The 13,121-nt window shown below is 52.9% G+C and overlaps 1 pseudogene; it reads left to right on the top strand.

The window, feature by feature from the left end:
- Positions 1-8,494: 8,494 nt before the first annotated feature.
- On the top strand, positions 8,495-12,804 carry LOC148093962 (immunoglobulin heavy variable 1-2 pseudogene; annotated as a pseudogene).
- Positions 12,805-13,121: the final 317 nt, after the last annotated feature.

The following is a 13,121-nucleotide window of genomic DNA, read 5'->3' on the forward strand; positions in this document are numbered from 1 at the left end:
GATAGAAAAGCATCTTCTCAACACTCAGGCTTGTTGGTCTCCTTGAAGGTCAGGGAGCCAGAGATACTGAGTGCCAAGGGCACCAACACACCACGTACATGGAGTCCACTCTTACAAGACCTGCAGCCTGAGGTCTATTTCCCAGGACGGTGCTTGTCTCCAGCCCTGAAGTCTGAATGACACCAGAATACAGACTTTCATTCATGCTCTTGTTAAATACAGGGGTTTTGCACCCTCACTGGACAGGTCCCGTTCTGCCTTGGAATTGGCTTATGGGAGCAGTCGTGGCGTGTGGAGGAGCACACGCCAGGTCCTGAGCTCACTGGGGCCAGGTACAGTCTGTTGGGTTCAATGAAGCCTTATGATTCTGTATTTAGATAATTAAATCATTCACGGCCATCCCAAGACTACAGGACACTCTCACCCACACAGGGGAACTGCCTTCTCTGTAGGTTAAGCCCCGGGGTTCCTATATAGTAGGAAACCATGCAAATAGGGCCCCATCTCTTCATAAAAACCAGCCCTGCCCCATCCCTGCAGCTCTGGGACAGGAACCCAGCCCCGGGATTCCCAGCTGTTCTCATTCCCTGATCAAGACTGAACACAGACCACTCACCATGGGGCTTGGGCTCAGCTGGGTTTTCCTTGTTGCTATTTTAAGAGGTAATTTATGGAGAACAAGAGACACTGAGTGTGTGAGTGGACAGGAGTGAGAGAAACAGTGGACGTATGAGAGTTTCCTGAGCAGGACGTCTTTGTGTTTGCAGGTGTCCAGGGTGAGGTGCAGCTGGTGGAGTCTGGGGGAGCCGTGGTGAAGCCTGGGGGGTCTCTGAGACTCTCCTGTGCAGCCTCTGGATTCACCTTCAGTAGCTGGGAAATGAGCTGGGTCCGCCAGGCTCCAGGGAAGGGGCTGGAGTGGGTCTCATACATTAATCCTGGTGGAAGTAGCACATACTATGCAGCCTCTGTGAAGGGCCGATTCACCATCTCCAGAGACAATGCCAAGAACACGCTGTATCTGCAAATGAACAGCCTGAAATCTGAGGACTCGGCCGTGTATTTCTGTGCAAGAGACACAGTGAGGGGAGGTCAGTGTGAGCCACACAAATCTCCCTGCAGGAGACAGGAGGCTGGGCTGCAAGGGGCCCCCAGGACACCAGGGGGCGCTGACGGGATCAGACTCTGTCTCAGCTTCAGGAGCAGCTGCAGGTGGAGTTTCTGGCTGTTTCCTCTGAGAGCTCAGGGCTTCCTTTCTGCACAACAGTCTCTCCAGAGTCTCCAGACCTGTGGCTCTTTACCTACCCCCGATGGGTCTGCATTTAAATTATTTATTAGTTTAGTAGAGACATTCTCACATGCAGAAAGGGACTGTATCACTTGTGGGGGAAGAAAATTGCAGATGGTTGGTGAGCCAGGGCAAATCGTCAGCCCACAATCAAAGTCGGCCCCCGAGAAGTGGGACTTGCCTAAAGCTCCCTGCACTTCAGGACCTCCCAACAAATGGGTCACAGATTTCTTCACTCTGTGTTCCCTTCAGATGACGCCTGGGTCTCCCAGCCATGGCCCTGCCTTAGTGTCCCTGCTGATCTCTGCCATGGTCTGGGGGTCAGGCACAGCTGTGTCTGCAGCACAAACCACCTTGGATTTCAGAGACCAGCAGCTGGGACATGTTCTCTGTGTTCCCTGAAGATGGAGGCCAAGGAGGTGCATTCTCAGGACTAAGTCATTTTATGAAACCTCTGTAAGAAAGTGTGGTTTTAGTTCATTCTTTTGGATGGCACATGAAATAAGCACGTGGTCTGCAAACAACTGTAATTTTCACACTGATCCCAAATACATTGTCCCTTAACTCTGTGGGTGTCCTGGCTGAGTGTTGCCTCTCACAGGAAGAATTGTTAAATGAGCTGAGAAGACTTGTTCCATTTCAATCAGGTTCCCTCCATGCCCAGAAATCTTGAGGGAATAACTTTGTCCCCTCTTCAGAAAATCCCTCCACCATCAGGGGGTAGAGCAGACATGCATTTGCTGAATCTCAGGTAGGAGCTGGTCCTGCCCTCCTCAGAGCCTGCAGAGACCAGCCCCTGGCTGCAGTTCACAGAGGCAGGTCTTTCCCTGGCGGGGACCTCAAGCTGCTCCCCTGTAGGTTCATGTTGCTCAGTTCGACCTGAGGGGTGCAGACTTAGGACACCTGTTAGGGGGTCACTGCTCAGTCCAGGTGTGTGCATGTGGGAATTACAATTACCCTGTGAAGATCAACAGTTGTATTTCTCAGTTCATAATTTGGGGTTTAAATTAAGAATTTGCCCCTGACATTCCTAGATGGGTTCATATATAATTAAATAACTGAAGCGATAATCCAAACCTGTGCACAAGAAAAGCCCATGTTCATGTGGATACAAGGATAAATTCTAGAGAAATTTCACAGAACAAATAGTATTGTCTCAGTCAGTTCATCTCAAACACGCCTAAGGCTTTCAAGAAGAAGAAAATCTTTCAAATTCTTTTATTGCTGTGACCACTGCATTCATACCAAAGCCAAATAAGAACAATAAAAAATACAGGCCAGGTCCCTGATGAGCATAAATGCAAAAATCCTCAACAACATACCAGGAAACCCAGCAGCACATTGAGAGGATCATTTATGTTTCCAGTGGGATACGGTCCTGGAAGGCAAGGATGGTTTAATGTATGTAACCGGTCAATGTGCTACAGCTCACCCACAGCATGAGGGGCAAGTAATATCCCATATGAACACACACAAAAAGACACACATTTTCAGAATTCAAAATCCTTTCAGGACCAAAGACTGAATAAATTAGTTCTACAAGGCTTGGCCCTCAACATAACAAAGGGCACATTGGAAAAGCAAACAAGTGACATAATTACAATAAGAGAGGAGAGAATTTATCTTCTGAGACCAGAACAAGGACAAGATCCCCAGTGTGACAACTTCTATCAACAGAACTGTAAGTCCTTGTCAGAATAATTGGGCAGGAAAAGAAATGAAAAGTTTATCAAAAAACATCATAGGATGTCTCTTCCTACCTGTATGCAGACGACATGATCTTCTATATAGAAAACCCTGGAGACGGCACCAGGAGATTCACAGAACTAGAGAGTGAGCCCAGGAAAGATGGGAGGTAGGAGGTCAGCACACACGGGGCTGGTGCCCTGCACACTCCCCACAGTGTCTCATGACTCTAGGGAACGTGTGGGGCTATTTCAGAGGCAAGTGAGGAGAGGAAACTTGAACTGGTCACATAACAAGGAGAGTCAGAGGCGAATGGAGCAGGAACCCTGGGTGGTGTGTCCTCAGTCTGGGTTACGTCCCCCATTCGTGATCCCAGGTGGCTTCCCCCAGTGTTGCCCTGAGTCAGGCCCCTGTTCCAGTTCCCTCCCATCATGTGCGGACATGGAGACAGGGCTCTCCGGGTCCCATGCAGACCCAAAGGTTTCCAGTAATAACATTTTCATTGCTCACAAATCATTACCCACATCTTCACCCAACCACACCTGTCATGATGCAGCTACTTCTCCATCCCCAGGGAAGGAAACTGGTTTCCATCAGGGTCCAGAGGAGAAACACAGCACATGAGGCAGTGCAGCTGCTACACAGTCAGCACCGACCCCTGAAGGCCATGGCCCGGGGGCTCTGCCTGTGTCTCTATGGCTCATGCTTCTGTGTCCCAGGGGCCCACACAGACCCTCCACTCTCCCCAGCACTTGTCCACTGCTCTGGGTTCACACTCTGGTCTTGATTCATCCTCTGAACACTTTCTAGGGAAATAGTGTCAGATGGAGCTCCCGTCCCCTGAACATGAGCCTCCTGCACTTTTAATTCTTCCTGTGGCTGTGAGGGTTGATTTCTCCTGTGCCATGACTGTTGAGCCTGAAATGCATCTCCCTTTTTTTATATATATACATCTTTATCAATTTTAGAGAGAAGAAGGGAGAGGGAGAGAAAGATAGAAACATCAATGATGACAGATTCCACATTGACCGGCAGCCTCCTGCATGCCCCCAACTGGGGATCCACCACACAGTCCCAGCCTGTCCCCTGAACTGGAATTAAGCTGCGATCTACAGGATTCTAGGACAAGGCTCAACCACTGAGCCACGCTCACCCTGGCAGCATCTCTCATTTTAAACGCCTCTTATTTTCATTTTATGACAATATTTTCCAGAGTCCTGATACAGGGCACCCGGAGCATTTGCATGCAGTGGGGAGGTCACAGGACAAGATATGGCGAATAATTTCACAGACATGAACATTTAGACATGTCACACACTAAGACCATGTCCTTAGTGACAGTGTCCAACCCCAGAGCTCCCTATATAGTAGGGCGACATGCAAATAGGGCCCCATCTGGTCATAAAAACCAGCCCGGACCTGACCCTGCAGCTCTGGGACAGGAGCCCAGACCCGGGATCCCCAACTGTTCTCATTCCCTGATCAGGACAGAACACAGACCACTCACCATGGGGCTTGGGCTCAGCTGGGTTTTCCTTGTTGCTATTTTAAGAGGTAATTTATGGAGGTCAAGAGACACTGAGTGTGTCAGTGGAAGTGAGTGAGGGAAGCAGTGAGCCTGTGAGAGTTTCCTGACCAGGACGTCTTTGTGTTTGCAGGTGTCCAGAGTGAGGTGCAGCTGGTGGAGTCTGGGGGAGCCGTGGTGAAGCCTGGGGGGTCTCTGAGACTCTCCTGTGCAGCATCTGGATTCACCTTCAGTAGCTATGACATGAGCTGGGTCCGCCAGGCTCCAGGGAAGGGGCTGGAGTGGGTCTCACTCATTAATCCTGATGGAAGTAGCACATACTATGCAGACTCTGTGAAGGGCCGATTCACCATCTCCAGAGACAACGCCAAGAACACGCTGTATCTGCAGATGAACAGCCTGAAATCTGAGGACTCGGCCGGGTATTTCTGTGCGAGGGACACAGTGAGGGGAGGTCAGTGTGAGCCACACACCAACCTCCCTGCAGGAGGGGCTGTGGCCACCAGGGCCCTCAGGACACACTGACCAGAGAACAGCCCAGGAGCAGGAGCAGAGGGAGGGCGGAGGGGCTGCCTGTAGGGAGCAGGGATTTCCCCTCAGGTCCCTCAGGTGCACCCAGGCCGGGTCCTGCTCTTCCCCTGGGGCTCTGATTCCTCATGTTCTCCCTGCAGACGACAGGCGAGCAGGTGACCTTGCTGTTTCAGGGGACACATCCGCCCTGACGGGGACCCTCCCGCTCCAGCCCCTGCTGGTCCTGTTCTCTCTGCTCACATCCCAAGTGGCAGCTTCTTAGAAATTAAACGTGTTCTTCACATGCCCCTCAGCCGTCCCACCAGCAGTGCTTCCTCCAGGAGCATGACTCCGTCTCATACAAAAAAATATCAAAATATTACTCACATCTTCGTGTTAGAAGCTACAAACACCCCCAAGTCTTCTAAGTTTACAAGTGAGGAAACTAAAATGTCATCAATAATTCAGACTAAACTGCATTTGAAAACTAGCATCAATTACTGCACTGCTCTTACTCTACAGAACACATTTTCTCCATGAAAATGCAGTGAGGACGTTGCCAGCTGTGCTCTGTGATATAATATGTTATGAGTTGTTATCAAACATGATTCTACCATGATATGTAACATGAATGTTGTGGTTAAATATGTTTTATGTACGGATTTAGAACTGACACGTTGACAAACTTAATAACAAAAGAGAACAGGGGACACCCACCCCTGGAATCTTACTCGGCCATGAGAAATAAGGCTCGGTGCTGCCCACGTGAGCACCGTGGGCCCAGTGATGGCTCAGAGTGAAGGGAGCGGGTCTCAGAGACGACCCAGGAGGCTCCTCTGGTTTGGGGGGGCTTCTGTCTCCCCCTTCCCAGGGCAAAGCTCCACCCTGTGCACTAAGGTGCCCTGCTGTCCACAGGGCCCTGAGGGATGGACGGCTCCACACTCGGAGGTGAACACACCCAGGCCCCTGTGAATTTCGTGTCCGTGGTCAGGGTCTGGTGTCCGTCCTGCCAGCAGCTGTCTCCTCCAGCGGCCTCTGACTTGCTCCCGTAGGCGCCCAGGACCCCAGGGCAGCCCACCCTCCGCTCTTCCACGTGCCCGGCACCGGCCTTCACCACACCCAGGCCCCGGGCTCCTCCACACTCTGCTGGAAGGAAACCTAATTTAGTTCACAGTCTACCGGGGATCGTACAACACTTGGCTTTACCTGAGTCTTCATTTCACAGAGCTCACTGGCCCCAGTGTCACCCACGCTGGGCTTGTGGCAGGATTTCCCCGTTTGGAGGCTGAGTGATATCCTGTCCTGCCTTAGGACACCGGTTGTCCTTCATCCGTGATGGACGTTGGGTGGCTTCCCGTCTGGGCGACTGATTCCTGCCCAGTGAGTGGGCAGGGCAGCACCTCTTCACACTCCGTCTTGGTCACTTGCAGGGACACCAGGGCTGGTTGCTCAGTCGAACAGGCTTCTCCTTCCATTTCTGGAGGGACCAACGTGCCGTTTCCCATGCAGCTGAAGGACGTCACCTTCCCATCAGGAGGGTGCAAAGCCTCCTTCCTCCCCTCGCTCCCCAGCACGGGACCTGCTTTCTCTGGTTTGTTTCTCACGTAGTAGCCGTCCTACCAGGAGTGAGGAGGTTTCCTCTTGGGTTTCCGAAGTGGACTCCTGAGGATTCGGGTGGACTCATGAGCCTGCTGACAGCTTTGTCCATTTCTGCGTCTGGGGTGGGGTTTTCCAGGGACCCCAGGACATCAGGGGGTGCTGAGGTCATTCAGGGGCTTCTCACAGAATCCGTGGGGCACTTGGGATTCACCAGAGGACATCGATACCTTCAGGGTCCCCTCAAGACAACAGGGGGACACCAGGGACAATCAGGGGGTGATCAGGACAAAAGAGGAGCAGTCAGAACATCAGGAGACACTGTGGAGACAACCCTGATGCTGCTCCACAGGGACAGTGATGACCGAGGCCCACTCTCAGGGCCCTGTTCCTGCATCGACACCTGTTTTGCTCCTGAGAGGACCCCTGTCCAGTGTCCTCCATGGTCCTACCCTCAGGGCTCAGGGCTGTGCTCTCACAATGGGCACCAGAGGGTGTAGACCTGTGTGACCCTCCCCACATGGCGGGTCAGTGTGGCTGCAGGGACTGGACATGGGCCCCTGGGTCTGACCTCCCAGGACCAGACAGGACCCTTCTCCTGTGGCGTCTGCAGGTCCCAGCTGCTGGGAGAACAGGAAACCACAGGGCGGGCTCTCTCCAGTCTCCACGTCCAGCGTGTTCGCTTTCTTGTTTGTGGAAGCTGGTCACACACTAGGTCAGGGTCAGTGTGGGGGCCCCGCCCATGTGCTGGGTACAGGCGAGAAGGGACATTTAGGGTCATTATGATGAAAATCCTCCACAGAGTGTCTGTCTAATTTATTGAATAATAGAATCATAGCAGTGAAATTTGAGCCATACACGGGGATATTTAGATGGGACCTTCAGCAAGAGGAACCTGAGGACATAAGAGGCCCCAGAGCCCCCGACAGCTTCTGGACTCAGAGGAGGGTCGGCTGTGTCCGTACATCGGGCAGGTCCAGGGAGGGGTCCCTGTTGGCTCCATAAAGCCCTGTCTTGGGTTCTCCAGGCAGAGCCATTGGGATCCGGGGGGGCCAGGTCCCTCTGTCCAGAGATGTCAAAAGCATGTGGGGTCCCCGAGGGAACATTCTGAGTCGGGCGCAGCCTTCACTCCTGGACTAGAGATGCTGAGAGGTCAGTGCCCTGGGAGCCCAGCAGGACCCCCCTCAGAGCATGGGCTGGGCAGCAGGGGGCGCTCAGGGCCCAGGAGCCCGGGGCTGCTGCCCCAGGAGCAGGTGCAGGGCAGCTGGGCAGGGGTTTCCTCCCAGGGCCTGGTCTTCCTGGGAAATATCAATACAGCCTGACAGATGGGCAGGGACTGATGATTTGCCCGTAAATATCATGTTTCCCAGGAGCAGGTCTGTCCACTGATGAGCCCTAAGAACCACCCTCAAAGCTCATGGACCTGTGGCTTCTTCTCATCCGAATTGTAGGGACTGGCACAGGGAGGGGCTTAGTGACTCACTAGGGGCAGCATTTTGGAAACACTGATCCAGGAATAAGACATCCAGGTGTAAAGCCCAGAGCTGGCCCAGGTGGTCCCCGTGTCACCCAAGGTGGGCTCACAAACAGGAGCAGGTCCTGAGGGTTGTTGCTCAGCGGGAGGCGCTGTGTCTGCCCAGAGCTCAGGGACCTGGCAGGGACACGGACCCTCCGACAAGGAGTAGGACCTGGGCCCTCAGACTACCACGGGCCATGGTCACCGTGTCTCCGTCTTCTCTCAGGTGGGGTCCAGCCCTCAGCTATGACATGCTCTGCCTCATGAATATGCAAATGAGAGGAGGGAGACTGGGTTTATGTGGACGAGTCTGTGCCCTGAGCACATCCCCACAGCTCACCCTCCCCTCCAGCAGAGCCCAGCACAGCCCCGCAGCATGGACTGGACCTGGACAACCCTGCTCCTGGTGGCCGTGGCCACAGGTAAGGGCTCCCCAGGGATGGATGGAGGGGGGACCAGGGACACCCAAGGGGGATTTCCTCTCACTCCTGTGTCCTCCCCGCAGGTGTCCACTCCCAGGTGCAGCTGCTACAGCCTGGGGCTGAGGTGAGGAAGCCTGGGGCCTCAGTGAAGGTCTCCTGCAAGGCTTCTGGGTACACCTTCACCAGCTATGCTATGAACTGGGTGCGACAGGCCCCAGGACAGGGGCTGGAGTGGATGGGGTGGATTAACCCTAACAGTGGAGGTACAGACTACGCCCAGAAGTTCCAGGGCAGAGTCTCCATGACCAGAGACACATCGACCAGCACAGCCTTCATGGAGCTGAGCCGACTGAGCACCGAGGACACGGCCGTGTATTTCTGTGCGAGACACACAGTGAGGGGAGGTCAGTGTGAGCCAGACACAAACCTCCCTGCAGGAGGGACTGAGGCCACCAGGGTGCTCAGGGGCCCTGAACACAAGGACCCTCCCGGGAGCAGGTGCAGTGGGCGGTTTGGGTTATTTCCTGGCTGGTTTCCTCTTCCTGTCAGTTTCCCTCAGGAACCTCTGTGGATTCCTGATTCTGCCCTTTCCTCTGAGGTCTCTCTGTTACAAGAGTCTGTTGTAACCAAAGAAAACATTCTCACGTGGACAACAGGCAGAGAGTCTCTTTCAGACACTATTGGACTCAAATGACAATTAATCATCAATTTTTCTGTCCAACACTCACCTAAATCTAACTGGGGGCTCTGCTGACCCCACAGTGCAGCTCAGCCCCTCACAGCTCAGGGTCCCAGCCAGGCAGCAGCAGGACACGTGAGTGCAGGACAGGGGGCACCTGAGGGGTGTGAACAAAAAGCTAGAAAAGAAAGACCCCGGTGGTGACACTCATTGACCTATCATCATGGTCACAGCACCAAGACTAGGTGACATCAGGCAGAGGGAGAGGGACCCAGGACAACATGGTACAAATGTCCAGGTTTAGGACAAACACAAAACCAAGGGACAGGATGTTTATCACGTACAGAGTTGAAATCTCTGGGAAGCACAGGGAAGGCCCTTCAGCAAGTCAGAGGGGCTCTCGTGGAGCCAGGAGAGGGGACTGGCTCAGGGCTTTGATCTTGGCGAGGTGGTGGGGAGGGAGGAATTCTGCTCCCAAGGGCTGCTGTGGTTTCAATCTCCCCAGGACATCTACAGAGGAGACCCCAACTTTCCCATGAGATTCCCGAGTGGGGCAGACTGGGAAGAGGCAGGAATGAGCCATCAGTTGTCAGCAGTCACAGGAGAGACAAAATAGAATCTGGCTCCAAATTTCACTGAACGATTATAAAAAATGAGCAGAAATTGAGATATAGGCTCATTATGTGTGTACAAAAGAAGGTGTACAGAACATGAGAAACATGATCATAAATAAGCAGATGATGATGATGATGATGATGGTGATGATGATGATGGTGATGATGGTGATGTGTTGAGACAGGGGATCTGGTCAAAAGAATGCAGGCCCCCCTTACAGACACACCATCACCGTGGCTCCTCCAGGGAGGGGTGTCCCTTCTTCCCTGTAAGAGTTGAGAGATTCATAAATGGGACCCAATGAATTACGCAGCTGGGTGACCCATGTAGAGAACATGCGAGCAATGACCCCAAAGTGCCCAAGTGCTAATCCCTGGACCTGTGGAGTTGTTACCTACATAACAGAGACACTGGGGGATGTGTGTGTAGTTAACAGGGGATCCCCTTCCCACCAGTTTGCAATGACAGGTTCCTCTGTCTCGTGACCCCTGCCTGCAGCATTGGTAGTGTCTCTATTTCTAAGTAGCTCCTGTTCACAATGTCTCAGGGATTTTCTGGGATGATATAAGCTGTCTCCTTCCTGCCCTGGGCTTCCTTCTCGGTCTTCACCGGAAGAGACTCTAAACCCATAGGTCCAGTAACACTCTGTTCATGAGAATCAGGCATATTTCTGTCGTGTGAATCAAAACAAGTCCAGCATCCTCCCCTCACCCAGCTCCAAAGTCAGCAGTACACGAGGAAACCCAACAGGACATTGAGAGAATCATTTTCCATGATCAAGTTGATTACCACCCTGGAATGCAAGGATGGTTCCATGTTGGTAAATCAGTAAATGTGATACAACTCATCCACAGAACGTAGAATAGAACTATGGCATCATTTACGTAGATACAGAATAAAAGCAATTTGAAAATGCAAAAGCCACTTTATGATAAAAATTCTGAATAAATTAGGCTTTGAAGTGATTACCTCTATGTAGCACTCAGTACATTTGAGAAGAAAACAGTTGGCATTATGCTACACTGAGAAAACTTCAAAGCAATTCTAACATCGGGTCCAAGATCTGGGCACCCCTGTCACTACTTTTATTGCATAGAACTGAACACCCTTCTCAGAATAATTAGGAAAGAAAAAGTAATAAAATGTGTCTAAGTCAGAAGAAACAGGACACAAATATCTCTTCCCATCTGTATGCAGACGACATGATCTTCTATATAGAAAACCCTGGAGACGGCACCAGGAGATTCACAGAACTAGAGAGTGAGTCCAGGAGAGATGGGAGCTACGAGGTCAGCACACACGGGGCTGGTGCCCTGCACACTCCCCACAGTGTCTCATGACTCTAGGAACGTGTGGGGCTATTTCAGAGGAAAGTGAGGAGAGGAAACTTGAACCCATCACACAACAAGTAGACTCAGACCGGAATAGAACAGGAACCCTGGGTGGTGTGTCTTCAGTCTGGGTTACGTCCCCCATTCCTGATCCCAGGTGGCTTCCCCCAGTGTTGCTCTGAGTCAGGCCCCTGTTCCAGTTCCCTCCCATCATGTGGGGACATGGAGACAGGGTTCCCCGGGCCCCATGCAGACAGCAGGGTTTCCAGCAACAACATTTCATAGCCTACACCTACGTCCCCCCAAATCTTTACCTACATCTTAATAACACAACTCTTGGTTTTGATTCACTTTCTTCTATATCCACTGTGTCTGAATCTGACTTTCCTCTTTCTCTGTGTTGTTCACGCTTCTGGGTCCCCATGACACACACAGACCCTCACTCTACCCAGCACTTGTCCACTTTCTGCAGCTTCACACTCTGTCATTCTTCTCACTCTGAGCTCATTTGAGGACATCAGGGTTGGGTGGAACATGACCGTCCCCCACTATAGTCGCCCTCTGGGTGTGATGGGTGATCCCCTTGATGTGAGGACCCAGGGAACCTTCCAAAGTATCATATTTAAATCTCCACCCTTTCTCTCATTTTTCAACTCCATTAATTTTCCTGCTGGGCTGTCACTTGATGACATTAGCACAGGCTCCCATCCCACAGGTAGTGCTGACACCCTCACTGGGCACGTCCACCTGTCCTGCAGATGAGCCACGTAAGCTGGTGGGTCAGGTTGGGAGGAGCAGAGGCCCATGGCCCTGGGCTAACTCTAAACAGGCGTAAGCCCTGGGACACATCGACTCTAAGACTGTCCATGTCAGTGTCAGGCCCCAGAGCTCCCTATATGGCAGGAGGATGTGGAAATAGGGCCCCCTCTGCTCATGAGAACCAGCCCAGCCCCGACCCTGCAGCTCTGGGACAGGAGCCCAGCCCCCAGGGTGTCTGACACCCTGAGCCAGACAGAAATCTCCCTGCAGGGAGACAGAAGGGACTTAGCCGCAGGAGACACTCAGGTCCACCAGGAAGGGTCAGGACACCAGGGGCACTCTGGACACCAGAGGACAGTCAGCACCCACGGAGTCAGGGAACACACCCCAGGGACAGGCCCTGGAGGGGCTGAGAACCAGTGTCCTGTGGTGGTCGGGGTCCCCTGCTGTCTGCTGTTCAAGTCCCAGGGACACTCGTCCATTGTTACTGGGCTCTAAGGTCCCTCATTCTCACTGAAGGCACCAGTGGTTTAAATAACATTCTCTTTGCCCAGGTGAGTTGTTCCCAGTCTCAGGGACCGTTATCGCCCTAGGTTCCCATGAGACCCACTTTCCCTTTGAAAACTGACCACCCTGAGCTTCGTCTCCATCCCTGGGGTTGGGAAGCAGTTTCCACGGGGGAAACACCAGTGAAGCCCGTGCGCCCAGGGTCTGAGCTCAGTCCCTCTGCTCTCAGACAAACACTCATCTGTTCCCGCAGGAGCCCGTCCTCTGGCAGGAGGAGAACTGTCCCCAGGAGCTTCCTCCAGCACGGCTCCCCATGGCAGCCTCCGTCTCCTTGTGGCCGTGGAACCTCGAGCTCCGCATCCACTCTGGTTGACCCTGATGTGAATTTCCCTTGGCTGTCTCCCTCCCTCAGTCTCCTGGATGAGAACCAGCCTGAGGACCAGGCGCAGCCCCCAGATTTCCAAGTGGAGGAGACAGGGAGATGAGCCCAGAGATGGTCCCCCTCCTCCCTGCTGGGGGCACTTTGTGTGGGTCCCTGGGAGCAGCCTGGGGCTGTGTTCTCACAAGTGTCTCGCCTTCCACATGGAGAATCCACCAGGGTCGTGAGAACTAGCTGGACAGCGTCCTGACCCACACTCACCTCTGCTGTCCCTCAGTATCCCCAGGCAGCCGCCTAACACCCTCAGTCCC

Source organism: Miniopterus natalensis, chromosome 1 (genome assembly GCF_054644295.1).
Source record: "Miniopterus natalensis isolate mMinNat1 chromosome 1, mMinNat1.hap1, whole genome shotgun sequence".
NCBI classification, from domain to species: domain Eukaryota; kingdom Metazoa; phylum Chordata; class Mammalia; order Chiroptera; family Miniopteridae; genus Miniopterus; species Miniopterus natalensis.